The sequence below is a fragment of the Ambystoma mexicanum genome, chromosome 6p (genome assembly GCF_040938575.1).
Source record: "Ambystoma mexicanum isolate Mex_15411 chromosome 6p, UKY_AmexF1_1, whole genome shotgun sequence".
Classification (NCBI taxonomy): Eukaryota; Metazoa; Chordata; class Amphibia; order Caudata; family Ambystomatidae; genus Ambystoma; species Ambystoma mexicanum.
The window spans coordinates 908,431,321-908,459,296 of NC_090935.1; the positions used below are offsets into that span (position 1 = coordinate 908,431,321).

General features: G+C 48.6%; 1 protein-coding gene across 4 annotated transcripts in view; it reads right to left on the reverse strand.

Moving 5' to 3' along the window:
• Positions 1 to 27,976, reverse strand: part of YTHDC2 (YTH N6-methyladenosine RNA binding protein C2) — a 2,707,399-nt gene that overhangs the window by 1,993,812 nt on the left and 685,611 nt on the right. The gene's annotated exons all lie outside the window — the stretch shown is intronic.

Genomic DNA, 27,976 nt, shown 5'->3' on the forward strand with positions numbered 1-27,976 from the left:
ACACAGGCAGTGTGAATCAGTAAAAAAAAAAAAATGGGTTCATCCAAGACAGTTGTGTTCTTTAAGTGTCTTTGTGCATTACAGCATAAATTACATGGTTCTTCAATAATAAAACCATAACTGAACATATACACAATCATATACCTCGCTGAGCATGTCATATGGTTAGATAAACAGTAATATTCCTCTTCAATTCCCACAGTGGTACCTCCCTTCTTCCTGCCTTGTCTCCACTATAATTACCATTCAAGCCTCAGACGAGACTGCAATCAGTATATGCTTAGAGGTCTGCAAAATGTGGACCATATATTTAGGATTTGCCTACCCTCTCCTTTTGCCCTGTTCCAAAAATTAACTTCCTCCACAGTCTCCCATTCAATTAGGACCCTACACAAGGGTGGATAAATAAAACGGAAAATGTTGATCCACTACAAACAGGCTTTGTGAGAGGTCTGGGCACAACGGTTAACATCTTGCTATTGAGTGCACTGAAAGCAAAAGTAAAAGAAGGAAAACCACGGCTGCACTTAATATTTATCGACTTGGTCCAGGCCTTTGACCGGGTGGACAGGGAAATCCTGTGGAAAAAGCTAGAAAATGTCAATTGCCCTAATACAATCTTGGGGCCAATAAGAGCATTGTACTCCCAAACATCAATAAGGATGAGACTCAACAGATCGGGCGACCTATCAAGAGAAATTCCCACGGCCCCGGGGGGGTGGGTTTAAAACAAGGCTGCCCCCTGGCACCCGCACTCTACATCTCATACACATCGGACTTCATGGAGACCCAGACCTCGATCAGAGCCTTTCTTCCTTCACTAGGAAATGAAAAAATACTAAGAGTAATCTATGCAGATGACATTATTTTAATAGATCAGACTCAAGTGGGCCTGCAGAGGCAGTTGGACAACCTACTCGCTTATCTGGAAAAGAACAAGTTAGAACTAAATAAATCAAAAACAAAAGTAATGTCATTTGAAAAAGGTCGAAATGCCAAAAATAACATCAAGCTGATCGCAGAAGGAACACAACTGGAGTGAGTAACTAACTTTAAATACTTAGGAATTTTACTGAATAATAGCAGAATGGAATTCCCTATGCAGGAACACCTGTATGACAAACTCAAATCCTTAATCAGTCAGTCGAAAATAGTCAACCGAAAGTTCGGCTGTTTCTCAATACTCCCCGTTGTGAATTTCTATAAGGCCAAAGTTCTCCCGACAGTAATCTATGGTGTAGAAGCAACGCCAGCACTGCCGCTAAACCTATGGATAAAACTTGAAGGTTACTTTTGGCGAGAAGTTCTAAACTTACCAAAATCTACTCCTATGGTGGCAATAAGGAGAGAATTAAGCCTAAGCTCAATGAAAGTTCTTGTGGAACAAAATTCCATGATGCTATTCAGAAAGGTAATAGATTCATCTGCAAAACCCATTCTGAAAATCATCAAAAAAGAAATGGATAAAGAACAAAATGGGATGTTACTTACCTGGAGGTTTCGCAACCGTCAGCTGCTGGAAAAAATTGGAAGCACTGAAGAGGACTTGATAACCAATCCCACAAAGATAAATGCTAAATTACTAGAAATGGATTGGATTGAGACAGGTGATTCAGCAAATCAGTGCAAACTGCTTGACGACCTTCCACAGAACCCCAAAAAATTAAATGAGGTAGTACCATATCTAGTAAAATGCCCTGACCAATGAACTCAGCAATCTTTCCTACGGATTAGACTGAATCTGGTGAACACAAATGAAATCTTAGCCATTCGAGGGAAAGTCGCTTCAAACAAATGCAGATTCTGCACTGCCTCCACTCAAGTGGACATGAGAAGCCATCTACTACTTGAATCCAGGGGTCTGGAGGAGATAAGACACACCTGGCTAGGCCACTTCTTCAAGGATCTCTGTGTTTACAGCTAGGAGGATTGGTGGGCATGCCTTCTGAGTGGGGAAAAGACCTGTTGGGTCATAGCCGTGGTGGGCTTTTTTTGGACAGCTTGGTTTGGATGAGCAAATTAGGGTGACCTCGGAGAATACAATAGTAGTAAAATGAACACTCCGGTTGTAGAACCTGATAGTATGGAGAAGCCTGGTTTGTTATTATGGAATCATTACTCATTGTTATGGAATCATTACCCATTCATTACCCATTTAGAGATCCAATTATCCATCATTGCATCCTGTTTAGTTATTCATCATACATTCTGATTTGTACCGATTAGTAGTGACATCATTAGACTATCCACATATATGTATGCATTTGTAATTTGCTTATAGAATGAGGCCTGTTATATTTGAAGTGCCATGTAGAGATATGTTATACATGTAGAGATGTGTTATGTATTATGTATGCATGTAGAGAGGCACACATTGAGTGTGCACTTAGAATATACATTGAGCTTTAAGTATAGTGCTTGGTATGAATGAATGTGTTAGGCACTACATTCGAGAATAGAAAGCATGAAGGCATCCCACTGAATGAGACACACAGAAGTTGTTTGTTCCACAGAGTGCGGGGAGATTGTTATGAGTTACAGTGCACAAGTATTCGTAAACAGTTGCTTGGCAGAGAGACAACATGAACCTTGTCCAAGAGGAGAGGGATGCTGGCCTTATCAGCATGGCTGGCTGTGCTTCGCAGAGAGAGAAAAGGTGGGGGCAGCGCCATGGAGAGAGGGAGAGCTTTGCAGGCAGAGACATGCACAAGAAGGATAGAGGATTTGAATGGAGAAATATGAATAGATGGTAAGATGGTGTACCGCAGGCAGACAGAAGAAGGCCATGATATAGATAGGCCGAAATGTCACATTGACAAATAACCCGCAGTGAATGAAAAAGTACAAGTACATGTAACACAGACATTTAGGCACTGCTCATATTTAGAAATGCTGACAGACCGAAAGAAGGCATTTTGTCTTAGAGAGAGACATGTAACCATGGATATGAATACGTCATTGAACAGTATAATGGGAGGTGAGGCTTTGAGAGGCTCTGGTTCTGGCTAGTTCGAGGTGCTAGTTGTTGGAGATGGAGTTCTAAGATCGAGGGAGCTGACTCTGAGATTGAGAGAGAGGCGTTTGGTGTGGCAGTGATGCAACCTTGGCAGACTAGCTTGGGAGAGATCGATGAGCTTGGCAGAGGCTTGAGGCAGTTCGAGGGACCAGACTTGGCAAAGGGAGCTGGAGAGGGGAGAGATGGGACACACTCGAGATGAGACCAAGGGAAGCTTGCACATGCAAATGGGAAGTATGGTTTATGGCCTAAACTGATTGATTAGGGCAGACACTCACACAGAGCTTTGGGTCTGGAGAAGGGGATATCAGACAGGGATTGTCTTAGAGAGAGTGAGGAATGGTGTGGATTGGAGAGGAATGCTGAATGCTGACACTTCCCATATGTATATTGCATTAGACATGATAGATCCAGCTAATCACAGGCTTGCATTAGAAGTCTGTAAGGCTTACAGTCATTACACTGCATGGTAGATTTGCACCAAAAGCATAAAAGGTGCCAATTCGAGATTTGCATTATAGTATTGTTTGCATCATGCATTGCTGTGTATGAATACATGTATTCTATTGTTATAATTGAAACTGACTTGTGTGTTTTCTTTTTGTGTCTATTCTCATGGTTATGGTAATAACTTATGTTTGTGTGTCCATAACATAGTAAATTTGCAGTAACACAGTACACAAAGGGCCTGAGATACAAGAGCAGGGGGGACATAGTGATCCACACCACCCAGGAGATTGTCTAAGACTGATGCATGGTCACCCACTAGGGGTAGGCCAAAGGCAGATTTTGTATTACCGTCTCACACGGTTACCTAGAAATCTTGAATTTCTGCTGGCGGACGGACTTTTGGATTTTTCTTCAGTTCATCTTCTTTTGTAAACATAGTTTTGTGCAATTGAAAGAAATTAAAAAAAAAGCTTTATATACCATTCTTCAAACATCAGAGGTTCTTTCCTTATCCAATCATGGGCAACTAAATGTTTGTAAAATAAAGCCAACAATATCAATTAATTAATCAGCTTTTCTTTCTTCCTAGTAGGAGTAAACCTAAAAAGGCAGACCTTGGGGGCAAATCAACCTCGCCGTTCTTTGTATAGTCAAATAATCTGTATCCGTTTCCATATTTCATGCAGGAGAGGCCAGGACAATATATCACATCTATAAACTATGACTGCTATTCCCTGCATCTGCAACAATATGCTGTAGAGTCCCGGCGGAACCTATGCACAGGGCTGGTGACAAATCCATTGCAACAATCAAAATTTGACTATTTTAAACCAGGTGATGGAGGACACCAGTTTAACATGAGCGCATGCCTTCCGTCAACTTAGCATCCATAATTTCAATGACCAATATTGTGGTCACATTTTTTATTTAACTGTCATAGTATCATGCAACCCAAGTGATATTAGTATCTGATAAATGCAAGTAGTATATTTCCTACAACCCACTAGGTTAATTATTCATGCTATTAGTGCCCAATGTGGTTCTTCCACCGGGAAATCAGGGCAGTTTTCTACAAATTCTCTTTAGCTCTTGATATGCTAGAAGTGGACCCCTCTGCAGTCCCAAATTTTCCCCGAGATCTTCAAAGCCACCCTCACGAAACAGTACAACCTAGGTCTCTCAGCATGCAAACTCCAAGAGGTTGAGGTCCCTCTCACCTCCAGGCTACCCTCAAGCTTCCCCTTTAACCAGTATGGTAAATGCAAGTGAAGCCTCTTGTGAGTGCTCATCTAAACTTTGGATTTTGTGCAGACAAGGACTGGGAACACAGCCGTACAGGTCACAGCATTATTCAAAATACCTCCTAAAGGAATCCCCGGGAAGGTAATTTGTAGCTTTAACAAACTCGTTTTATTTGTGGTAAGTTAGTTTGATCTATGGTAATAAGTTCAACATTAAAATAAATGTGTGTGTGTGTGTCAACAGGAGCTGGTGCTTTACAACGACCAACAGATCTCCTTATACCAAGACCTAGCGAACAGCACGTTAATCAAGTGTCGACAAATGGGCCCAATAGTCAAGGACTTGAATGAACATGAAATTAGATACAAGTGGGATGAGGTACAAAAACACAGTCTCCCCACAAGAGGGAGCAGACATATTACATCTGGACTTGGATCAAGACCAGCATGGAGAGGGGGCCCCCCTAATAGAAAATAGACTGAGGCCCAGACCATGGCGGGGGAGAGAGGCAGAAGGAGAGCGACACTGCGAGGCCCATGCCGGAAAGAGGGAGAAGAGGCAAAAGGCGGAGAGGCGGTAGAGGGCTAGAGGAGAAGACAAAGAGCCCACAAGCACTAACAATAATAGGGGTGGTGGTCATACAGATATGACCAAGGGCGCAAGGGCACAGGGAGCACAAACATGTTGGAGTCAGGAAGGATGGACAAGCAAGGGAGGGTTGTGGGATGAAGGAACATCAAGGAAGGAGGGGAGGGGTACATCCCGCAGTTGGGGACTGGGATAAGGGGGAGGAACGGGAAGCAGGAGATAAGTTTGGGGGAGACGACAGGGGAGGGAACAGGGGGGTGGAAAAGGTGTAAAACATAAGGGTACAACTGGGAGGAGACGAGGGGCAAGTATACCAAGTATACCAAAGAAGGCACGGTCCATGGGAGAGGGACAAGGGGAATGCGATCATGAACGAGACCCACCCAATCACAAGTTCAAATGGCTAACCCATAATGTGAGAGGGCTCAAAACCCCTTCAAAAGGAAGAAGTTGGAGAGATTCACAAGGGTGGCAGGGCCGGATGTCTTGGCAATACAGGAAACGCACCTCCTGAAAAGGACCAGGATCGACAAACTAAAGGGGTTTTAACCCAGATATATTTTGCATCTGCCCCGACGAAAACAGGAGGTGTAGCAGTAGCCATTAAAAACAGCTTGGACCTCAGGGTCTCAGAGGTTAAAAGGGATAAAGGCAGTAAATATATAATAATAAGAGGGGAATACGTAGGATCAGCCTACACCACAGCATCAGTATACACCCCCAACATGGATCAGGAGCTCTTCATAAGGGGTTTCTTGGGAGAACTGGAAGAATTTTTAAAGGGACACATAACCCTGATGCGGGACTGCTACTTGGCGTGGCATAGAGACAGGGACAGGTCAGCGTGGGGAGGACCGGGAGGTGGAGCGGTAGTGCCGGCCCTATTGCAAGATAGGTTTGAGAGTATGGGACTAAAGGGCGTGTGGAGGGTAATTAAGGGGGAAGAGGAGGGATATACATTCTTGTCGGGGGTTTATGGTACACAATCCAGAATTGACTACATATATGTATCGGCTAACCTAATGGGGAGGGTGAAGGTAGGGGGGGATAGCGGATCACAAGATAGTATCAATGAAAATGAACCTGCAGGGACGCATACCAGGGACATGGAGGTGGAGGATCCCGGGGGAACTGGTGAGGGACCCAGTGATACGAGTGGACCTGGGTGACAAGATGAAGGCCTTCTTTGAGCTTAATAAAACGTCTGACACAGGAGAAAAACATTTAAATCAACTCTGAGGGGGGAATTCATAGCAGCAAAGGCACAAAGGGAGAAACAGATGAAGGCTCTAGAGGTCCAACTAGAGGAAGAGGTGGAGGAGACCAGGAAAAGGGCAGAGAGAACCCCAACAAGAAACACACTCAGGGCCTACAGGCGAGCTGTAGGGCAACTGGGAGTCCACAAAACAAAAAAAGCAGAGGGTGCTCTGCTATTTGTCAGGCAAAAAATATTACATGAAAGCCAACAAGGCGGACGCACTGCTAGCGCGATTACTGAGGGGAGCGGGGGTAAGACTATAATTACAGCCATAAAGGATGAAACGGGACCGTCACACCCGCAGGGAGGAAATACAGGAATGCATGGCCAGGTACTACGAGTCCCTATACTCTTCCCAAAACCCTCTGAGCCAACAGCAGCTAGACCTCCTGGAACAAATACAGGTGCCCAAAATGGCAACCGGTACACAACAGTTATTAGACCAGGAGATCACGGAAGAGGAGGGGAGGAGAGCCATTGCAAAACTGCCCACGAATAAGGCCCCAGGACCGGACGGCTATACGGCCGTCTTCTATAAGACATATGCGTCACTGCAGGTTCCCCAAATGATGCAGCTTTATAACATCTTTAAGACAACAGGAAGTATTACATCTTCCATGGAAGAGGCTAAGATCACTCTCATACCCAAACCCAATAAAGATCCCACGGAATGCACTTCATACATGTCCATAGTGCTTATAAATGTAGATGCAAAATTATACACCAAAATACTGGCAAACAGGCTAGAGGGGCATCTCCCATCACTGATTCATCAGGATCAATCAGGTTTTGTCCTGGGGAGTCAAACAGCCGACTACATCAGGAGGGTGGCACACTTAGTGGAAAAAGCCCAGATGCGGAAAACGCATTCGACGGAGTGGAGTGGTACTTTTAATTGAAGGTAATGGGGAAAATGGGCCTGGGAGGGGACTGCTTAAACATGGTCCAAGCCAACTACAACTCTCCGGTAACACGCTTGATGGTGAATGGATCTATGTTGCGCCCTAATGAGAAGAGGGACCAAACGGGGGTGCCCACTCTCCCCATTGCTAAACGCAATTTATTTAGAACCTCTGCTACAATCAATACAGGAGTTGGGAGAAATTCAGGAGATACCCTTTGGGGGTAAACAACAAAGTCACAGTGTTTGCCAAAAACATGCCCCTGACAATGACCAGACCTAGAGAATCTTTACAAGCACGTATGGAGCTACTGGAGAGATTTGGGGAAGTATCGGGCCTGCATGTTAATCTCAATAAATCTGAACTACTGACATAGATATAAAAATCATTGCCAAGACAATAGCGAATAGATTCCTGCCTATTATGTCCCACCTCGTACATGAGGATCAGGGAGGGTTTGTCCCTGGACGCTCAACACCTCTTACCATCAGGAGACTTTTCAATGTGATGTCGAGGGTTGACCAGAAGGCAGACGCGGTGACGGTCACACTAGAGGCCCAAAAGGCATTTCGATATGGTCTCCTGGCAATACATGTGGGATGTCCTTGAGAAAATGGGAGTGGGATTGAATATGATTAAATGCATCAAACTCCTGTACACGCACCCCACGGCACGTGTACTAGTCAACTCCCAAACTTCTGCGCCCTTTGAGTGGAACAGGGGCCCCCGCCAGGGTTGCCCATTTTCCCCCATTCTATTCACTTTGGTCAGTGAGCCAGTGGCGGACTAAATAAGAGCGCAACATGCCCGGAGGGGGATACGCCTCAAGGACATACCTGAGATTATTTCATTGTATGCGGACAATGTGTTATTGTACGTCCGTAATCCATCACCAAATCTTGACCCTGTACTCAGGGATGTAGTCCGGATTAGTATCTACTCAGGATTCACAATCAATTATACCAAGTCTGAAATATTTCTGCTCACCACCACAACCACCCAACCCTCATGCGAATTCCCCTTCTGGTGGTCGCCGAAGGGAATACGGTGCCTGGGGGTCCAGATGTCCCAACATTAGTCATCCCTGTTGAAGGACAACTATTCTGCTGCAGAATAGTATGCCCGTTCTAGGATAACGAGATGGCGTTCCCTCCCGCCGTCACTGGCGGGGAGAATGTCGTTGGTGAAAATGATACTAGTCCCTAAGCTCCTATATGTATTCGCCAATGTCCCTGTATGGCCCGGGAAAAAGTATTTTGACGAGCTCCATAAATTGTGCACGCAGTTCCTGTGGCACGCCGGGGCGGTCTGCAAGAAGTGGGTACACATGACACTTACCAATGAAAGGGGGGGCTTTGCTGCCCCTAATTTGAAAATGTATTGGATTGCCGCACAGGCCCAATACGCCACACACTGGTACTCCGATACTGTGCCCCCCCCACGTCAAACTTGAAAGAATTGCAGCCGCCGACCAGAACCCCAGATTGATGATCCTACATCGAACATATAGGGACGACATGCCATTAGACCCTACGGTAGCAACCATACTGGCTTGGAAGTGGCTATTACAGCCCACCTCAGGACCAAGTCCATATTATAAATGGCTTCCTATTTGGGAATTTCCGGGTCTCTAACCCACGCACGATAGACTACTATCCCAACATTGGCGTGTGCTGGGATATCAGGTGCAGCATGATCTGTTCCCAGATGGTACATTCATCACCCCACAGACTTGGCGTCCTGAAACATTGGGTCGGCGCTACAAATGCTGCAATATTTTAGAATTCGAGCTTCCATCCACGCTATGTGGGCAAGCTATCCTTGTGAACCGCCGGATTCACCTGAAATGCATTGCGAACTTGTGCAGAGCTCAGGGAGTTAATTCTTCTCTGTATAAAATGCTACTAGCAAAAACCCCAGACCTTCCCCCAAAGCCTCGTGACGAGTGGGCGAATGAGCTCAACTGTACGATTACGGATGATATATGGAAGAGATTGTGCTCCCACACAAGCAAGGTCTCCCTTAATTCCTGATACCACTGTATGCAATACATACTATTAAATCAACTATATTACACCCCTCACAAGCTTAACAAATTCAAAAGCAACGAGATACACACCTGCCCTAGGTGCCTAACTGAGTCATCCAATCACACACACATATTTTGGGCGTGCAGTGGACTTGGTGTATTCTGGGGTGAGATACTTTATACGCTCTCCAACATCGTGGGTAGCACGGTGCAATGCTCACCTGGTAACACAGGGACGCCACATGACTTGGTTGGACTACTCCCAACCTGGATTCGTCTCCCCCGGGTTCTCGTTCTGCCGAGGATCTAGTCTGGAATACAGGATTTTTGGTTAAGCCCACAATCTCTTTCTCGTTGGGCCCACCTCCCTTGTGAACCCCAATAACCCCCCTTAGAGTTTTCCTCACCTTGGATTTCGATAAGATGCGCTCTCCGTCCTGCAGTTCTGTGCAGGGGTGCGACGTGAATGGCCCGCTTCGCTGCGAAGTTGCTTCACTGGCGCGGGCCCGAGAGTCCAGACCTGCTGCGACTCAGTTCTTCAGGTAAGTCTATTGTTCTTGATAATTTGTCCGTAATGGTAATTGCCCTTGTTAATGTCCTCCTTCTCTCTTAGGTGCAGAAGGGATGATGAAGACGTCGAGCTGGTTGAGAGGGCTGTGCTCGAGATGGTAAGTGAATGTGCAGAACGCGGCGCTATGTGCGCGTTTGCTGTTTGCTATCCTGTGTTATTCTTCTCTTGCAGGCCGTCGTGATGTTCTGGATGGTGAGCGGCCGGGAGGATGCTGAGCGATGAGTGGATTTTGTCCGGACCGCCGTCGAATAAGTATGAGAGCTACCCGCCTTGCCTTTCTCTTGCCGGTTGATGGAGGCCAGTGCGGAATAAACCGACAGCGAGTTCCGCTCAGGTAAGCGTGCTTCCGAATGATGCTTGAATGAGGGATGCGAACGCTTACTAATATTGTCTTTCTTTTTCCTCCTCCAGGTTGCTGCTTTCAAGCGAGGACGAGCTTCCGAGGTGACACTGGACCGGTCGACAGGAGATGGATTGACAAGCAGGTAAGGGTGGCTAATGGTGTTCTTCTCTTGCTTTGCAGGTGCAGGCCTGGAATGCTGAGGACAGATCACGGTGAACGTCACGCTGTGAGTGCAGAGCAACGTGAAGCGTGTGCTGCAGCTCGGGCGTGGCTTAAATAGTCTGCAGGCATCCCAGGTGCCTTCAGGCCTGACCACACCCTAGATGCTAGACCACATGGTTCAGTTCTGAACTGAACCATGTGGGGGCAGCCATGTTGTTCCATTCCCACTGAGAGCTCCAGCTCCTTCTTCTGCCTTATGAGCCTGGCGCACTGACTCCACGAGAGTCTTGGGGAGCATGATTGGGCCCTTGAGGCCATGCAGGGACACTGTGATGGGGCCAAGAGGCCCCGAGTACCAGGGGCTATGGCAATGACACACGGTGCACCCAGACCCACTGGGAGTGTTATTTGGGTTGTGGCGAGATGGCAATGTTAAGAAAACGTCTGCGTTTCTAAATTTGAGTTGTATGGTGGCAAAGATGTGTATACTCCAGTGTTGGAAGCGACCCTCCCCCCTGACATCTACCATGTGGCTCAGTGCACTCACCTGGACCCAGACCTGCGAAGAGAACTACATAAACTTACTTGCGCCGCACTCTCGCCCGAGAAACATATGGTCCGAATTCTGTATCTACCTAGTCAACCTGTCCAATAGTGACACTGGATCGTCTGCACCGAACTCACCCGACACTACGACATTAACTGAGCCCTGAAATGTAAATTAATGTATACATTTCTCGGGACCATGTATGTTCTACTGCTTATTCCACATGAAGGTGATCTGCTATATGCTTAAGTGTATGTTCTGACCTATTGTGTAAGCTGTGTTGACCTGCCAATTAAATAAAGGTCTAAAAGCATAATCACCCTTTGTATGGAGTCCAGGGGGGTTCAAATATCTGGGAGTTAAAATTACACCGACTGTGCCGGGTTGGTTCGCAGCTAACTACACGCCCATATTAAAGGCAATCAGGAAGTACCTCCAAAAGTAGAGGAATCTCAGAATCTCCTGGGTGGAAAGGATGGCAGCGGTCAAAATTGTTTCTCTTCCCTGCCTGCTATACCTATTCCAAGCGATCCCGCTGACACTACCCTCCAGTCTTTGAGAAATTGGGGAAAATGCAAGAGTTCATATGGGAGAGGAAGAGGCCAAGAATTAGCCGACATCTCTTGATGGCTCCAAAGAGGGAAGTGGGGATGGCTCTCCCCATTTTCCAACAATATTATGAGGCAACACAACTGCGGGTGATAAGAGAATGGTTTTTCCGAAACCAAGGGGAAGCAATGGGTCATGATGGATCGAGCGGTAGAGCAACACGGCCTGAGGGAGGTGTTGTGGCTGCCCGACAACATAGGCCAAAACATCTGTCCCTGAGCGGCATAACCAAACTAGTAGCGGATACTTGGGATAAATTAGTGGGGAGATATGGAATCACAACCTTCCCGTCCCCCTTAACCCCCATCCTCAATAACAGGGATTTCCCCCCCCGGGAAGGGAACAGGGAGCTTTTGGACAATGGTGGGAGGGGGGATGCAGGACGATTCGGGACATGTTCCAGGGCCAGAATATTCACTCGTTTACAGAGTGCAAACAGGAATGTGGGGTGCAGCAGGGGGAGAGACTAAGATATTTCCAAATACGACACTGGCTAAGGAATATGGATGTCAAGGCAGCTGCTACCCGACAGGTCACCTCTAGAAGTTCTTGCTAACACATGATGGTTAAAAAGGCTTAATATCACATTTATACAGGATATTGAATGCCAGCCCCCGCGCCACATGGCCGTATATGGCCCGCTGGGAACAGATGACGAGGCAGGAAATCAGTAGGGAGGAATGGGAAAGATTGTGGAGAATGATACCCAAAGTGGGGAGGGCGTCCCAACTCCAGGAGACATGCTACAAGATCCTGTAAGGGTGGCATTACACTCCTGTCCACCTCCATAACATATATCCAGACGTGTCAAGGGAATGTTGGAGGGGATGTGGGGAAGAGGACACGTATGGTGGAAATGCCCCAAAATCGAGCCTTTCTGGGGGGAGGCACAAGCGGGTACAAATGCAAGCATTTGGGGCAGAGGCCGGAAGACCCCCAGAAAGAATTTTGCTGGGGTTGAGATAGGCGGGGAAGGAAGGAGAAAGTAAGGGCCGGTAAAATGCACGGGTGATACTGACTTTGACAGCAATTACACTTCTAGCACAAAGATGGAAAGGGACGGTCATCCCCATAGTGCAAGAGTGGCTTCACAAAATTTGGGACTTGGTGGTGCTGGAATGGGCCACATACGCAATGAACAACAACCTGCAAAAATTTGCCAGCGACAGGTGCGAGACCTAGCATTCTTAAAGGACGATTTTAGGGCTCAATGGTGCCCCCAGTGCCTACAACTTTTTTTTTTTAAAAACATTTTTTATTTGCATTTTATAAACAACCAGAAACAAGTGCAACACTTCCCTCCCCGCCCGCTCCCCTTCTGTTAGTGACTTTTTATTGACAGTCAACATAACCGCTCCTCCACTATCCCCCCACCCTCTCCATCCACAAAACTCCACCCACTCCCAAAGTTGCCTAAACTTAACCAACAGTATACCCCACTTCCCCCTCCCTTCCCTCCCCCCCACCCGAAATCCCAAAACGATCTATGTCTGCCAGTAGGCACAGCAGCCTAGCGTGAACATTCACAGTTCAGTTAGAACGGAGTCAATCCATTTACAATCTTCATCTCCAAGATACCCCCTCCCTCATCACAATCTAACCCAAGTAACACCAAGTCACGGAGGGCGCAGGTCATTATTCTTTGCCAGGTCATTCAACAGTTGGGACCAGTGGACTGTTACCTCCCCCGTGTCTTCCTCCACCTCCAAATTCTGCAAAACCGTTAACTCTGCCAAACCCCATCTTCGTACATCCTTCCTCCATAGCTGGATTGTTGGACCCAGGCAAGATTTCCACGCGATCGCCATTCGTCGTTTTGCCAATATAAGTAAGAACCGACCCATCCTGTTCTGTACCTTATTATGTTTTCCCCCTGGTAAGTTCCCCCACAGACAAACCTCCGGACATCGCTCTAGGTTGGTTCCCAGAAGCTCATTTACTCCCCTGAGCACTTCATCCCAGTATTCTATAATTACCCCACACTCCCACACCATGTGCCAGAACCCCGCTTCCTCCGAGCCACATCTAGGGCAATCCCCCAGGTGTTCCCCGTTCACCGCCTTAAGCGCCAATGGGGTAACATATACCCTGTGCAAAATGTTGAATTGCACCAATTGGAAGCGGGCATTCCTCAAGGTTTTCTGAACCAGGCCCCATACCTGCTCCCACTCCTCACTCGAGATCGAGCGTCCCATATCCGCTTCCCATTTCTCCTTAACTTTCAGATCCCTCTCTATCATTTTCCCTTCAAGGGCCCTATATAGCCGCAAAATACGGCCACTCCCCCCTGCCCGATCCAGTAGCACTCGCAGTACCGGGCATGATTCCGGCTCCTCAGGGATGCCCTCCCACAACTACGCCATCCTCCGAACCACCGCCCCATATGCCAGAAAAACTACTTGTGGCAAGTCGAACTTAGTACACCACTCCCTGCAGGCAAGGAGCTGCCCTCCCTCAAAAAGGTCCCCCACCGTTTCACAACCTCTTTCTCGTAATATTCGTATCCCTACCCTCCCAATTGCCTGACAGAGTTTCTGGTCAGCCCCCCAGGGGAGATTCTTTTCATAGCAGTCCTTAACCCCCCTTTGCCGCCCGCATATTTCTTCCAGGTTTCCCTTACCGCTTCAAAAACCACCGAGGTCCCCACCTCGCCCAATGGACCCCACAAAAGTTCCACCGGGCTACGTTCCCCCTGCAAGGGCCCCCCCAATTCTCCCAAGACTTCCGCCTCCGGACTATCCCACACCAGCACCGATTGTAACTGTGCCGCCACAAAGTACCTTTCATAATCCGGAAGACCCAGCCCCCCGCTCTCCCTCGGTCTCCGCAACGTCTGCAAGGACATCCGCCTCCTCCCCGAGTCCCACAACAGCTCCCTGATCTTGACATCCAACATTTTAAAAAACACTTTTTTGCCACATACGGTATATTCGTAAAAAAAAAATAAAGCAACCGCGGGAGGATTACCATTTTGCATAACACCACCTTACCCATAAATGAGAGCGGCAACACCTTCCAAAACTGGATAGAGTCCCCTATTTTAGATAGCTCCCCCCCAGTGTTATGTACAAACGTGTCCATCACCTCATGGAACACCCGGATCCCCAGATATCGAAAGGATTCCGTCTCCCATCTTATCCCCAATTCTGGTAATTCCTGCACTGGACACCCCTGTAGCCCTCCCAGCGGGAACAAGACCGATTTCTCCGGATTTATACGGAACCCCGACATAGCCCTGAAATTGCGCAAGATTTCCAAAAGGTCCGGGAGCAATAGTCTGGTGTCCCCGACATACAGTAACAAATCATCCGTGTATAGGGACACAATATGCCTCTGCCCATCGTCCTCAATTCCGGCCTCCCCCATCTCTTGTCGCAAATACGCCGCAAGTGGCTCTAGGGCCAAAGCAAATCATATCGGGGAAGCCGCACACCCTTGCCTGGTCCCCCTCTCCAGCTCCCAAGTCTCTGACACCCAGTGATTTGTTTTCACCATCGCCAGCGGCTTCGTATACAACAAGGATAGCCATCTACGGACGTTGTCCCCAAACACAAACTCCCTCAGCACCCGAAATAGCCACTTCCACTCCAGGGAGTTGAACGCCTTCATGGCGTCAAACGACGCTATCGCCATGTCCCGCCTTTGAGACCTCACCCGATCCATCACATGATGAAGCCGGGAAATATTGCCCGACGTGTTCCTGCCCCCTATAAACCCACATTGATCCGGATGTGCCCAACTTCGGCGCAACCGCCGCCAGTCTGGCCGCCAAAATCTTCCCCAGGATTTTACCATCTACATTTAAAAGCGAGATATGCCGGTACGCCGTACAATCCCTTGGATCCTTCCCTTCCTTCAGGATAACTAATTATTGCCTCTCTCATCGATTCCGGGAGACACCCCCCCTGGAACGCCTCTTCGTAAACCCTCAGAAGCTGCGGGACCAGGAGATCAGAAAACTCTGCATAAAATTCCACCGGGAGCCCGTCACTACCCGGCGCCGTGCCCCTCCTCATTGCTCGTATCGCCCAACGTATATCCTCCTTCCCTATGGGGGCCTCCAGCCCCTCCCGGCTATCCTCACCCAGCTTCGGCAACTGAAGCATCTCCATGAGGTACTCCACCTCCTCCTCCACATGCCCCCTCTCACTCGTGTAAAGCCCCTTATAAAATGCCACAAAGGCCGCATTGATCCCTCTCTGCGTCCCAGTGATCACACCATCAGGAGATAGAACCTGAGTTATGACGCAGCTCGGGGTCTCCCTACTAATGAGCCATGCTAAGAGCTTACCCGCCTTATCCCCTTCTCCATGTAATCTCACATCCCGTCTGCTGTCATCAAAGTGTGCCAACTCTGCCAAGGTTTTCTGGTGGAGTTCCAGTGCTTGCGCCAGGGATCCCCCCCACCTCTGCCCCCGCCGCTGCCTCCCCATCCAACCTCGCTATCTGGGCCTCTGTCGCTGTAACGTTTCTAAAAGGCGTTTCCTCATCCCGACTACCATAGCCACGCACTTCCCCCGAACGGTCGCCTTAAAGGCTTCCCATAACACCCCCCTAGTGCCCACCGTGCCCTCATTTAGTTCGGAATATCGCTCAATTTCTTCTCTGAGCTCCGCCACAAACACCCCATCACGCAATGTCTCCATCCTCAGTCACCACAACCGTCGCGGCGGGCTCTCCCTGGGTCCGCACATCGTCGTAACCAGAGGGGGATGGTCCGATAGAACACGCCCCAGATATAACGTATCCCCAAAGTAATGACAATATTCTCTCCCCACTACCAAGTAGTCCAAGCGCGAGTAGGAACCGTGTACACTCGAGTAGTAAGAGAAACCTTTTTCCTCACCATGTTTCTCCAGAGCTCCACCAAGTCCATCTCCCGCATTACGTCCCGCAATGACCCCGCCAAATACTTCTTTGATCCCCCTCTAGTACCTTGCCCGTCCAGCCGCTCATCTAGATGACAATTAAAATCCCCCCCCCATAGTATCATTTCCGCCCTATAGGCCCCCATCATACGCAAGACCGAGGGGAAATATTCCTTGTCGTCCACCTTGGGCGCGTATGAGTTAACTATGCACAGCGACCTATTCTCCCATGTACCACGCGCCAGGATCGTTCTACCCCCCATCCGTCTTCCCCCCCATTCCAATGTCAACAGCGCTCCTCTTGCCACCCAGATAAGAACCCCCCTCGCCTGAGTAGAATATGCCGTACCCCGTATCTGACCCCCCCCACTGCTTCTCAAGCTTCCCCAGCACCTCCGCATTTGCATGCGTCTCCTGCAATAGGGCCACCTGTATCCCCTGTCTCTTCAAATATTCCCCCACCTTCCTCCTTTTCTGATAGCTCCCCAGCCCTCGGACATTCCATGTCCCAATCTTCAGGCCTCCCATTTTACTCTTTCAGCGTATCAGAGCTTGGCCCCCATTCAACCCCTCTCCCATACACATGACTGAAGCCCTTCTGCCCCCTCCCACTTCCGGCTGCTGTGCCAATATTTACCTCCAGTAGTCTTACAATCCCCCCCCCCCGCACCGAACCCCAACTTGGTGCCTCCCACCCCAACTCCCCCCTGACCCTCCCAACCCTCCCCCATACCCTCCCTCCGCATCCCTCCCTCTCCTCCAAACACAACGGTAGACCCACTACCCTATTCCACCCCTTTCCCTTCCCTTCCTTGGGGGAAAAGGTAATGGTGTCAGGTAACAGGTAAACCCGGAGCCTCGCCACCTGTCCCATGCAGCCTCGCCTACGTTTTCCCCTCCTTCCCCGATCCAATCACACCTCCAGGAGTCACACCTGCCGGGGATCTCACCCAGCAGCCCCAAATCAAACTTTGTCCGCAGCTTCCCCACCCTTCGCCGAGTCCCTACCAGGGCTAACCGAAGAAGGATCCACTTTATAGTGCCCCATGTCCAACCAGGCCCACACCTCCTTAGGGCTAGCGAAAAAACAGGATTTCCCCCCCAACAACACCTTCAACTTTGCCGGATAAAACATCATATATTTTAAATTGAGTTCCCTCAGGCGGCTCCTCACCGCATCATAGGATCTCCTCTGACGTTGTACCTCAAGCGTGAAATCCGGAAAAATCCTCACCTTTGCGTTCCCAATCGCATATTGACCCACCCTGCGAGCATCCTGCAGAATGGCATCACGGTCTCTAAAGTTCATAAGTTTGGCCACCAGCTCGGCGGGACGCCCGGCGGCGAGGGTCTCCCCGGGACCTGTGTGCTCGCTCCACTGTGAAGAGGTTAGACAAGCCCCTGATCCCCAGGACCTTTAGAAGCAGGTTTTCCACATACAGCTCCGCACTAGGGCCCTCTTCCCTCTCCGGGACCCCCACCAGGCGGATGTTGCAGCGTCTAGAGTACCCCTCTGCTTCCTCCGCCCTAACTTCCAGGGTTCGAGTTGCACCTATTAGGCCCGCCAACTGGTTTTTCAGCTTTTGTACATCGTCTTCCACTGTACTGACCCTCTGCTCCACCTCCGTAACCCTCTCACAAACTTCACGGAGGTCCGCCCTCACCAACGAAACATCCACTCGAACCTCCTTGATACTCTCCTGCAGAGTATCTCTGGAGACCTGTATTGCCTCCATTAACGAGTCTAAAGTCACAGGGCCTCTCTCCTCCCCCGGGGGCGCACGTGCCTACAACTTTTGAACCTACATTGAGCAAACCCTGGCAAGAAAACTATGCAAGAGGAAGCAGACACCGAAGCCCCTTGGAGGAAGGGGGGAGGGGGAGAAGGGATGGGGGAATGTGGAAAAGTTTAACATGTTGTAAAATCAATAAAGAGATTTTTTTTTTTAAGTGGCCCCGTTTGTGGTTGGCCCACCAGTGTTAAACCTCGATCAGCAGACCTAGACACCAATAGCTCTACTGTTTGAGTGAATAGGAGTGGCGACAAGGGACAACACTGATGCATATCCCTTCTTACCGCCCTTCTATGCCACAGAAGCAACGTATAGCAACCTGGACCAGTGTTACAGGCCCAACAAACACCAGTGTTCGAAGCATGAACTCCCAGTCTAAACTGTTCAGATTAATTGGGATCCCCAAATGTTTGTCAAATTCCAGAACGCTGAACAGCCTGCAGAGATTCACTGTGGTGTTGTGTTCCGGGAATAAAGCAGGGTTGGTCTGTGTATACTAGTGTGCTTACCGCAGACTGTATCCTATCCAGCGGGCAACAACAGCACTCAGTATCTTAATGTTGCCGTTCAATAATAATAATGGCCTACAGGATGGACCCTTGTCCTGCTAGATCCGATACATATTCTTCTGCGCCCTTAATCCATAGTAACATGAAGAGTGACCCATCAGGTATTGGGTAGCCTATTATGTCTCTTATGGAAGATAACTTCTGACCAAAAACGTCTTGACAGTTGGGCAAGACGACTACACATGGATTATTTTTTTCAGTTAAGTGCCTCCAACAATCACTAGATTTACCAAGATACGTTATTAACCACCCTGTTGAGAAATACCATGCCTACAACTCAAGACCCAGTTGTGTTATTTGAATTTTACCCCTATATTCTCCTACAAACTTAACATTTGTCTCTCTTTACGATATGTCCGCAAAGTCATCAGATCCTCAAATGTCACAGAAATGAGAGAATTGGAGGAACTCATCCTCTGCAATATATTTTCCAGACCTGTGGCAGCCCAGCTAACCCCAGTTCTGATTTTCAGGCTGCACAAGCCAGTGTGAAACTTACAGATAACTGAAGCACTCAGTTTTTGTAATCCAGAAAACCTTGCACCATTCAAAATATTTGAAAACACCATTCAGGAATAAATTCTCAAACTTAGTGATCCCTGCCTTCCTCGAGCCCCAGAATGCCCTCTCAATTCAACCTGGAGAGAAATTCTGGTTCCCAAAGGGAGGAAGGAATAGGGACAGAAATTAGGTGACTCCCCGGAAATTGACACACATCTCACCCCACCACTGAAATGGTATTAGTTGTGATCTGGCTAACCAACAGTGATTTTGCTCTGTCATGACCTAAAGTCCACGGTTGCTTCCATAGATGAGGCCTGTAAGGAAGGCGTGGTATCAAACAGTAAGACAGATACAAGTGATCACAGTCCAAGGGTGTTTATTGAACTTCAATTAGGTTTGAAAAACACCTATCTAATCCTAAATCTAAAGATGGGAGCAAGCTATGACCATCAAATAATAATAGCGGAGTCCTAGACAGGTCTGTCAAAATAAAAGGGCCTATACTAATAAACATATTTCCAATCCTTACATCTAAATACAAATAGTGTGGGTAACATTGTTATGCAAAAGAAAAGGGTTCAAGAAATGATAGGTCAGGATATTCAAGCCGTTGGCTTCCCCTGCCCACGTTTTCAGCACGGGACAAGGCGGCACACTCAAGCTTAGCACAGTCTCAGGCTTCTCTAGCATGAGGGTGCAGTTAAAAATGTCATCATCATGGCCTTCTGTGTCAAAGTCTCTTTGCCATTCAAAGTCTCTTATTTCAGAGGGCCTGATGCAACACGAAAGTTCCTTTCTTAGGATTTCACGTGTACAAATTCTCTGGTGATTTTCTGTTCACCCTGGGCCCACCTCCGCTGGGCTCAGACCCAATTTAACACAAAGTCCTCAAAACTTTCACTTATCCAATTTCGTGCAAGTTCACTGTTCACCCTGGGCGCCCTCCGTCGGGATCAGACCCTCTTTAACACATAACCTTCAATCAGTCTCCCTCCGCTGGTCTCGGACCAATTTATCTGCTTTAATACAAACTTTCTTTACTGTATCAACATCCAATACTTTCGACTGTCCGCAGGATTTTGCTTGACCAGTCGCAGGACCACTTCGATTCACAATTCTTTACAACTCTTTCACTTTTGCCACTTCTCAGATGGATACCTTACAGAGACCTTCGATTGAGCACACACGCAGAGCCAGACCACTCTGTCAAAGGCATCGTATCTTGGTTTCAGCAGTTCAACTTTACTTGCGTCTTATCACAAGCGTTTCAAACTATGTTTGTTCCAGTGCTCGCCATACAATGTTGCTGCTTGCAACCTTGGCTTCAACACAGACCAGTCTTGTATCGGTCTCCCCATCTCACCCACTGTGTTGATTTCACCGACACTGCTTTGTTCTTGGAGCCAAGGTCGGTACCACAGCAGCTCCTGCTTCTCCCAACCTTGATTATTGATGCAGGAGTGCCCCGGGTATCTCTGACACACAATGCAGGATTCTTCAACCTGGTTTCCTGGTCTTACGCTTTCTATTTTCTAGGGTTCTGGAAAGTAACGGTTCCTTATCGAAAAGGTCAAGGGAGCGTCCCTCTTTGCGATCCCCTTCTGTTTTGCTGTCTTTCTTCTCGAGTTCAGCTGCCGTCCTGAAACTGCTATTTCCTTGTGTGCTTTGCGTCGCTCAGAGTGTGCTCTCGAGCTCCGCCTTTTATCCGTGTGGGGAAGCTTAATGGAAGTCAGGTGTGTGTGTGATTGTCATTAATTGCCTGACCTCGCCATTCAATTGTATCTGGACACGTCAGGCATACGCCTCAGGTGTTAGTCGGTTTCCTCTCACAGTGGGCTGTCCGTGACAAAGTGTTTATGTTGTAAAATGGAGGGGGATTCCTAAATATCCTACCTGGTAGGATGGGGTAAAGTTGTTATAGGGAAGGGGATACCACATCTCACCATCCGGTGTCCCACTCCCCGAAGACCCCTCTCCGAGGTGATCCTCCCGCAGGAATTGGTTCCAAAAGCGATGGATGTGTCCTGGCCACCTAGATGACAGATCCCCAGGGACTAGAGTGTGAGACACCACCTGGTTTCTCACAGGCCCCACGATCGCGTGTGCCATCAAGAGTCATGGCTTCTCGAACTCGTCCTGCATCAACTCTCCAATAATCAGCAATGGTGAAGCCTGATAAGTGTAGACTGTGAAAAAAAACAGAGGGTGTTTCACGACCTAGTCCCTGGCGGTCCCGTACTCGGGTGGCCAGGGAAAGGCCATCGCTTTTAGATCCCGATCCTGGGGGTGGACAAGCGAGGGAGGAACACCTGGGTGGGGGGGGGGGGGTCCTCTGGGAGTGGGGGAGAAGCACCCAATGGTGAGACATGGTATCTCCATTTTTCCACAACCAATCTAACCCCTATCCCAGCTTATTTTTTTTCTGGGAAACTACAACTCCCATAATTCCTCCCTACTCTATTTTAACAACAGTACTGCACTGTGGAAGATGAGAAATGAGGCCAGAAAGATTACCTCGCCAGACTTGCATTTGCCCTGTCCATGTAATGAGGCCAGGCAGAGTTAGGAACGCAGCTCTAACAAGGTACACCGGTCACTCATTTTTTATTTATTTTTGTATTCAACCCGTGTTACATAGCAGTCAAGACACCAGCTTTTTAGGCACTCCCTAGGAGAAGCCCACAAAATTATCTAAAAACTATCTTGAAACCAGGCTTTAAGAAGTATAGTTCTCCAGCATACAGGCTACTTTCTTCCAAAAGATGGTAAAGAATATGATACAGGGTTCATTGTTCCCACCCATGATTAAGTGCCAAAGAGCCTGGCCAAGAAAAGGGTGGCACAGGCCAGCTGCAAGAGAGGCTGTTGACCGATGAACTTCGAGAGCCTCACAATATATTAGTAGGTGCTTTACAGACTCAAGTTGGCCAGAGCAACACAGGCGGCACAGCAAGAGTACCTGGGGATGTTTGTTCAAGCACCCGTAATTTCCAAAGTCTTGGCAGAGTTGGTTTTAAATTTGAGATTATCCCACAAAAGTGTATTGCCCAATGTACTTCGGTGGGCATTCTCATGAGAGGATGCACTTAATGAATAGGCAGCTGTTCGACTTCGAAGCCAGTTGCACAATGTATTGCTCGTGGTAACAGGCTTGCACAGCAGCTTGCATTGCAACTTTGAATTGTGAGAGGGGCCAACTCAGGGAGGCACCAGGAACCAGAGCCATCCATCTGCTGGCAACCTTGGAAGTATAGTGTAGAACGCTGCCATGCATATAGGCGGCCTTAATCAGAGTCGTATTAAAAATTGAGTTCAAAGTGCCGGCCTCAGCATTGGCAAGGCGCCAATATGTGTTCGAAGAAGACAATTGGAGTCTCGTCATGCAAAAGAAGATGCCAAACTCAAGAAAAATGGTCTGGACCGGAGTGCGAGATGGAAAATGAAACAGCCTCTTGAGTAATAAAGTTTCACCGCTCCCTCAATGTTGGCAGGATGCCAGCATTCAACTGTGTACACGAGGATTGGACTAAGTTTGGCCAGATATAGCTGCACCAAGATCCAGACAGAGTAACCAACTCCAGTGCGGGCCAGTTTTCCCAGGGACTAGATGGACTGCGAGCACCTAAGCTTAGCATAATCGAGATGAAAAGTACCATTTAAGCCAACATCAAAGTGAATCCCCAGGTATTTATGTTCTTTAACCACCTCAAGTCTAATCTACTCCAAATACCAAGGCATTCTGGCCTTACGGTGGCCTGGAGGATGGAATACCATGATGTTTTTTTGGTGTTTACCACAAGATCCAGGGAGTCAGAGAATTAATTCTGGGAGTCAAGGGATACCTGTAGACCAGTTGGGGTAAGGTTTAGCAGAATAATATCATCCATGTACCCCAACCATTTGAGGGGAAAGTCGCCCAATTTGGGGGGTGAAATCGAGGAAGGACATGCCAGGGCAGTGCCCATATCTGCAAGATATAGAAGAAACAGAAGTGCTACCAGTTTGGTCCAATCGGACCTTTACAGACAGAATATACCATGCAGATAGTTTGGACCAAAGCTTATTACGGTTAACAGAATCGAATGCCGCTCTGTAGTCAATAGCAAAACAAAAGAGTTGATGGCTGGAAGGTTTAGAATAAATCTTGACCTCTGGCATTGCTCTGGGCAACCCTCCAGACCATCGTTCTTCGCCTGCCAAGCCATTACAAAAGGGGAAAAACCATATGCAAATCAGGCTTGGTCCCACCCCCAAAGGGGTAGTCCAGCCCGAACTGCTAGGTCACATCCCTTTTGCACGAGACCACAAGCATCCCCAGACATGTTTCAGCCTTGTTGGGCGTCATCAGTGAGGAGTAGCTTGGGTCTCTAGGCCCAGCAGGCAAGGGACCCACGTCTGGGCATACCCTTCCCACTCGGGGTGACAATAGCAAAACAAAAGAGTTGATGGCTGGAAGGTTTAGAATAAATCTTGACCTCTGGCATTGCTCTGGGCAACCCTCCAGACCATCGTTCTTCGCCTGCCAAGCCATTACAAAAGGGGAAAAACCATATGCAAATCAGGCTTGGTCCCACCCCCAAAGGGGTAGTCCAGCCCGAACTGCTAGGTCACATCCCTTTTGCACGAGACCACAAGCATCCCCAGACATGTTTCAGCCTTGTTGGGCGTCATCAGTGAGGAGTAGCTTGGGTCTCTAGGCCCAGCAGGCAAGGGACCCACGTCTGGGCATACCCTTCCCACTCGGGGTGACAATAGCAAAACAAAAGAGTTGATGGCTGGAAGGTTTAGAATAAATCTTGACCTCTGGCATTGCTCTGGGCAACCCTCCAGACCATCGTTCTTCGCCTGCCAAGCCATTACAAAAGGGGAAAAACCATATGCAAATCAGGCTTGGTCCCACCCCCAAAGGGGTAGTCCAGCCCGAACTGCTAGGTCACATCCCTTTTGCACGAGACCACAAGCATCCCCAGACATGTTTCAGCCTTGTTGGGCGTCATCAGTGAGGAGTAGCTTGGGTCTCTAGGCCCAGCAGGCAAGGGACCCACGTCTGGGCATACCCTTCCCACTCGGGGTGACAATAGCAAAACAAAAGAGTTGATGGCTGGAAGGTTTAGAAAAAATCTTGACCTCTGGCATTGCTCTGGGCAACCCTCCAGACCATCGTTCTTCGCCTGCCAAGCCATTACAAAAGGGGAAAAACCATATGCAAATCAGGCTTGGTCCCACCCCCAAAGGGGTAGTCCAGCCCGAACTGCTAGGTCACATCCCTTTTGCACGAGACCACAAGCATCCCCAGACATGTTTCAGCCTTGTTGGGCGTCATCAGTGAGGAGTAGCTTGGGTCTCTAGGCCCAGCAGGCAAGGGACCCACGTCTGGGCATACCCTTCCCACTCGGGGTGACAATAGCAAAACAAAAGAGTTGATGGCTGGAAGGTTTAGAATAACGTGGTATAAACAGTACGCTGGCGAATTAGCTAAGCCTGCTGGATGACAGTCTGAAGTGCAATGCAATTGGTCATCGTGCTCAAGACCCTTTGGAAGCCAGTCTGATTGAGTGGGATAAGCTTGGCCTCAACAGGTCTAGACCATAGGTCGCTGAGAAGCATGCAGGGGAATATTTTGGATGGTGAATCAAGCGTTGCAAGAAGGCGATAACTGCCAGGGTCGGACCAGTTATATTTATTCCAAATGGGGACGATGGTGCTGTCTCTCCAGGAAGGAGGAATACGATGGAATTCACCAATCCAATGAAAAAGGCAATTCAACGCACTAGCCCAGCTATTAGCTTCTTTCTTGACTACAGCACTGCAGATGCCGTCTGGGCCAGGAGCACGTGAGGAGTTACTGCTGGTAATAATCCTCACAATGTCTAGATGGAGGGCAAGGGACATTGGATGTGAGATTTCCTACTCCCAGTACGTTTACAACATGCTCCACCAAAGCGGATTTGGGAGCACCCAGAAAGTCACGCATAGAGTAGGGACTGTCAACCGACTTCTAAAATTGGCGTGCGTCATTAACAAGGGCCGAATTCACCAGCTTCAGCCATTGTAGGCATTCGATAAAGTACCAATGCTGTTTCAGCCATTTCCGATAAAGATGTTTGGCTTTATTCAAACGAGCAACCCGATCACTAGGTGCGAGTTGCATTCCCACAATGGTAAGCAGTTCCCTGTGCAAGTCCTTCCTCTTAGCAGCAATGTTTCCGTCATAAAAGTGACGATGAGGAAGCAGGAGAAATGTGGGTCAGTGGGCTCTAGGGGCCCACCTACAAAATGTTTAGGTGACAAAGACCAAGATAACTTCCTCATAATCCTGAATCACCTCATGGGGGCAAACAATAATGCTTTCTGAATCCCCAAACGCTGAGCGCACAACAAAAGAAGCCAAGGCAACACGTAAATTTACTGATGCTTCATCGAGTCTTCGCTCATTCCACGATATACAATTTAGGAAAGGGTTGAACCTTCCGAGATTTCTGGTAGTCTCAGGGAAGTGAGTAGGCACAGCAAAATTGGTAGACAGCACAAGGAGTAAGTGGTCGCTCTCCAAACTGGAAAAGATACCCATGTCAATCACCAGGTGTGGGTTGTTTGCCATAAAACCGTAGTCCAAAATGCTACTGGATTTAGGGCCATGCCGGGTGCATTTGGGTGGATAGCCCAATGAAAAAGTACCATTTATCATGGTGAAACCAAAGGAGTAAAGTAGGCTAGGCCCCTCCTGTAGAAACGAGAGAGCAAACTACCCTCAGTAGAAGAAGACGAGGAATGCCCCTCAGTGTCAGCTAAATGAGATAGACGGGGTATCCAGAAATTAAAGTCCCCACAGATGATATAAGGGGGACAGGTAGTTAAGTTGCCAATTAGGGTCTCAATTTCAAGTAAAATCTAGGCATTGGGCTGTCTATACGGAGGATTGTATAAATTAATAAACACAAGTGGCGTGGCCTGAGCTCATGCAGTGAGGCCATGCCTGCTTGGAGCTCCTGCTGTGATCCTAACCTGATCCCCACAGCGGTTTACAGCACTGCTTGAATTTACATTAAGAAATATCCCGCTGTAGGGGAACCCGACGCCTATCTGGCCGTCTGTCTTCCGACTCAAATCGGTGCTGGCAAGGCAGAGAAACTTGCGCTAGAAGCAGAGACTCCAGCATCCTAAGATGGCAGCTGCCACGAATCCGCAAAGCTAAATGCGGAAATTGCCAGTGTGGGTGAACTACGTTGCCCATGTAGATCCAACATCTCCCCTGATACACAACGTTCACACAGTCCACCTGAACTTGCAGGGGGGGGGCCCCATCTACTGGGGTCTACTAAGAGCCACAGGGTGTGTGGGCTGGAGAGCATGTCCCGCTCTTGGGGGAGCAGAGCTGTGGCTGGGACGTGCAACGGCCCAGCCCGCATTCAATGCAAGCTTTGGTGCTGCCCGCGTGGAGCACCCCTTTGTGCTCCGGGATAGGTGTGCTGCAGCGCGGTGCTGCAGGCCTGAACTGTGCCTTCCTACTTGGGCCCAGAGTGGGAGCTACATGGAAGATGGCGGGGGCCGTGCTGCTGCCCGCATCCTCACCAGTGCGGCGCACAACCAGACAATGATTCCTTCGATATACCCGCTGTTTCCTTACCTGCACCGTTGGCCCCTGCCCTAGCTCCCTACACCATCCGCTCGCAAGGGGCCCAAGTGTTGGATTTGTGAGGGCCCAACCCAGCAATCTAGCATGGGGGACTCCTGAACAGGCTGCTCCTGACAATTGCTGCTTCTTAACCCAAGCTGGTTACATCTGTATCTGCTGGGATGGTGGAGACCTGCTAAATTATACCGTTAATTCCCCATTTTGAGGTGGGGAATCTACCGCTAACGCTTGTACACCACACCTATGATGGGCCCTCCTTTCATTTACTCTACCACAACTACCCAGCGACTTCTTCATTGGATCATGCAGTTGAAGGAACTGGGGGTGGGGGGGGCCGGCAATCACAGCGCCTTGTGCCCCCTTATCACCCCAATCTGGATTTCTTGGTACCGTAGTGTGCAAGCACATTTACAACGCAGCCTTGTGACTAACCACTTGCGAATCCATCTCCAAAACACAAGAAGAAAGCCACTATCATAGACTCATTCGTGGGCCAAAACAGACAAGGGCACCTCAGGAGATGGGCACAGAGCAGACAATGCCACAGGCTCCCAACCCCGACCCACAGGAGAACCGGGTTCTAGCTGCAATTGCCGCCTTAAAAACCTCCCTGGAGAACAGGATAGATGAGGTAAAAGTTGATGTATAACTACTCCGGCAGGATGTCAGGCAGTTGTCTGAGAGGGTCACAACTGCAGAGTCCCAGTTGAATGAGACTGTGGTCACCACTAGAAATCTAGAGGTGAGAGTCAAGGAGCTAGAAAGACAAACACTACGCTGGAGATGCGTGCTGAGGATGCCCAGGGAAGATCACGTAGGAACAACATATTTGTGCTCGGGGTACCGGAGGGAACTGAAGGCCCGAACCAGATGACCTACATTGAAAATC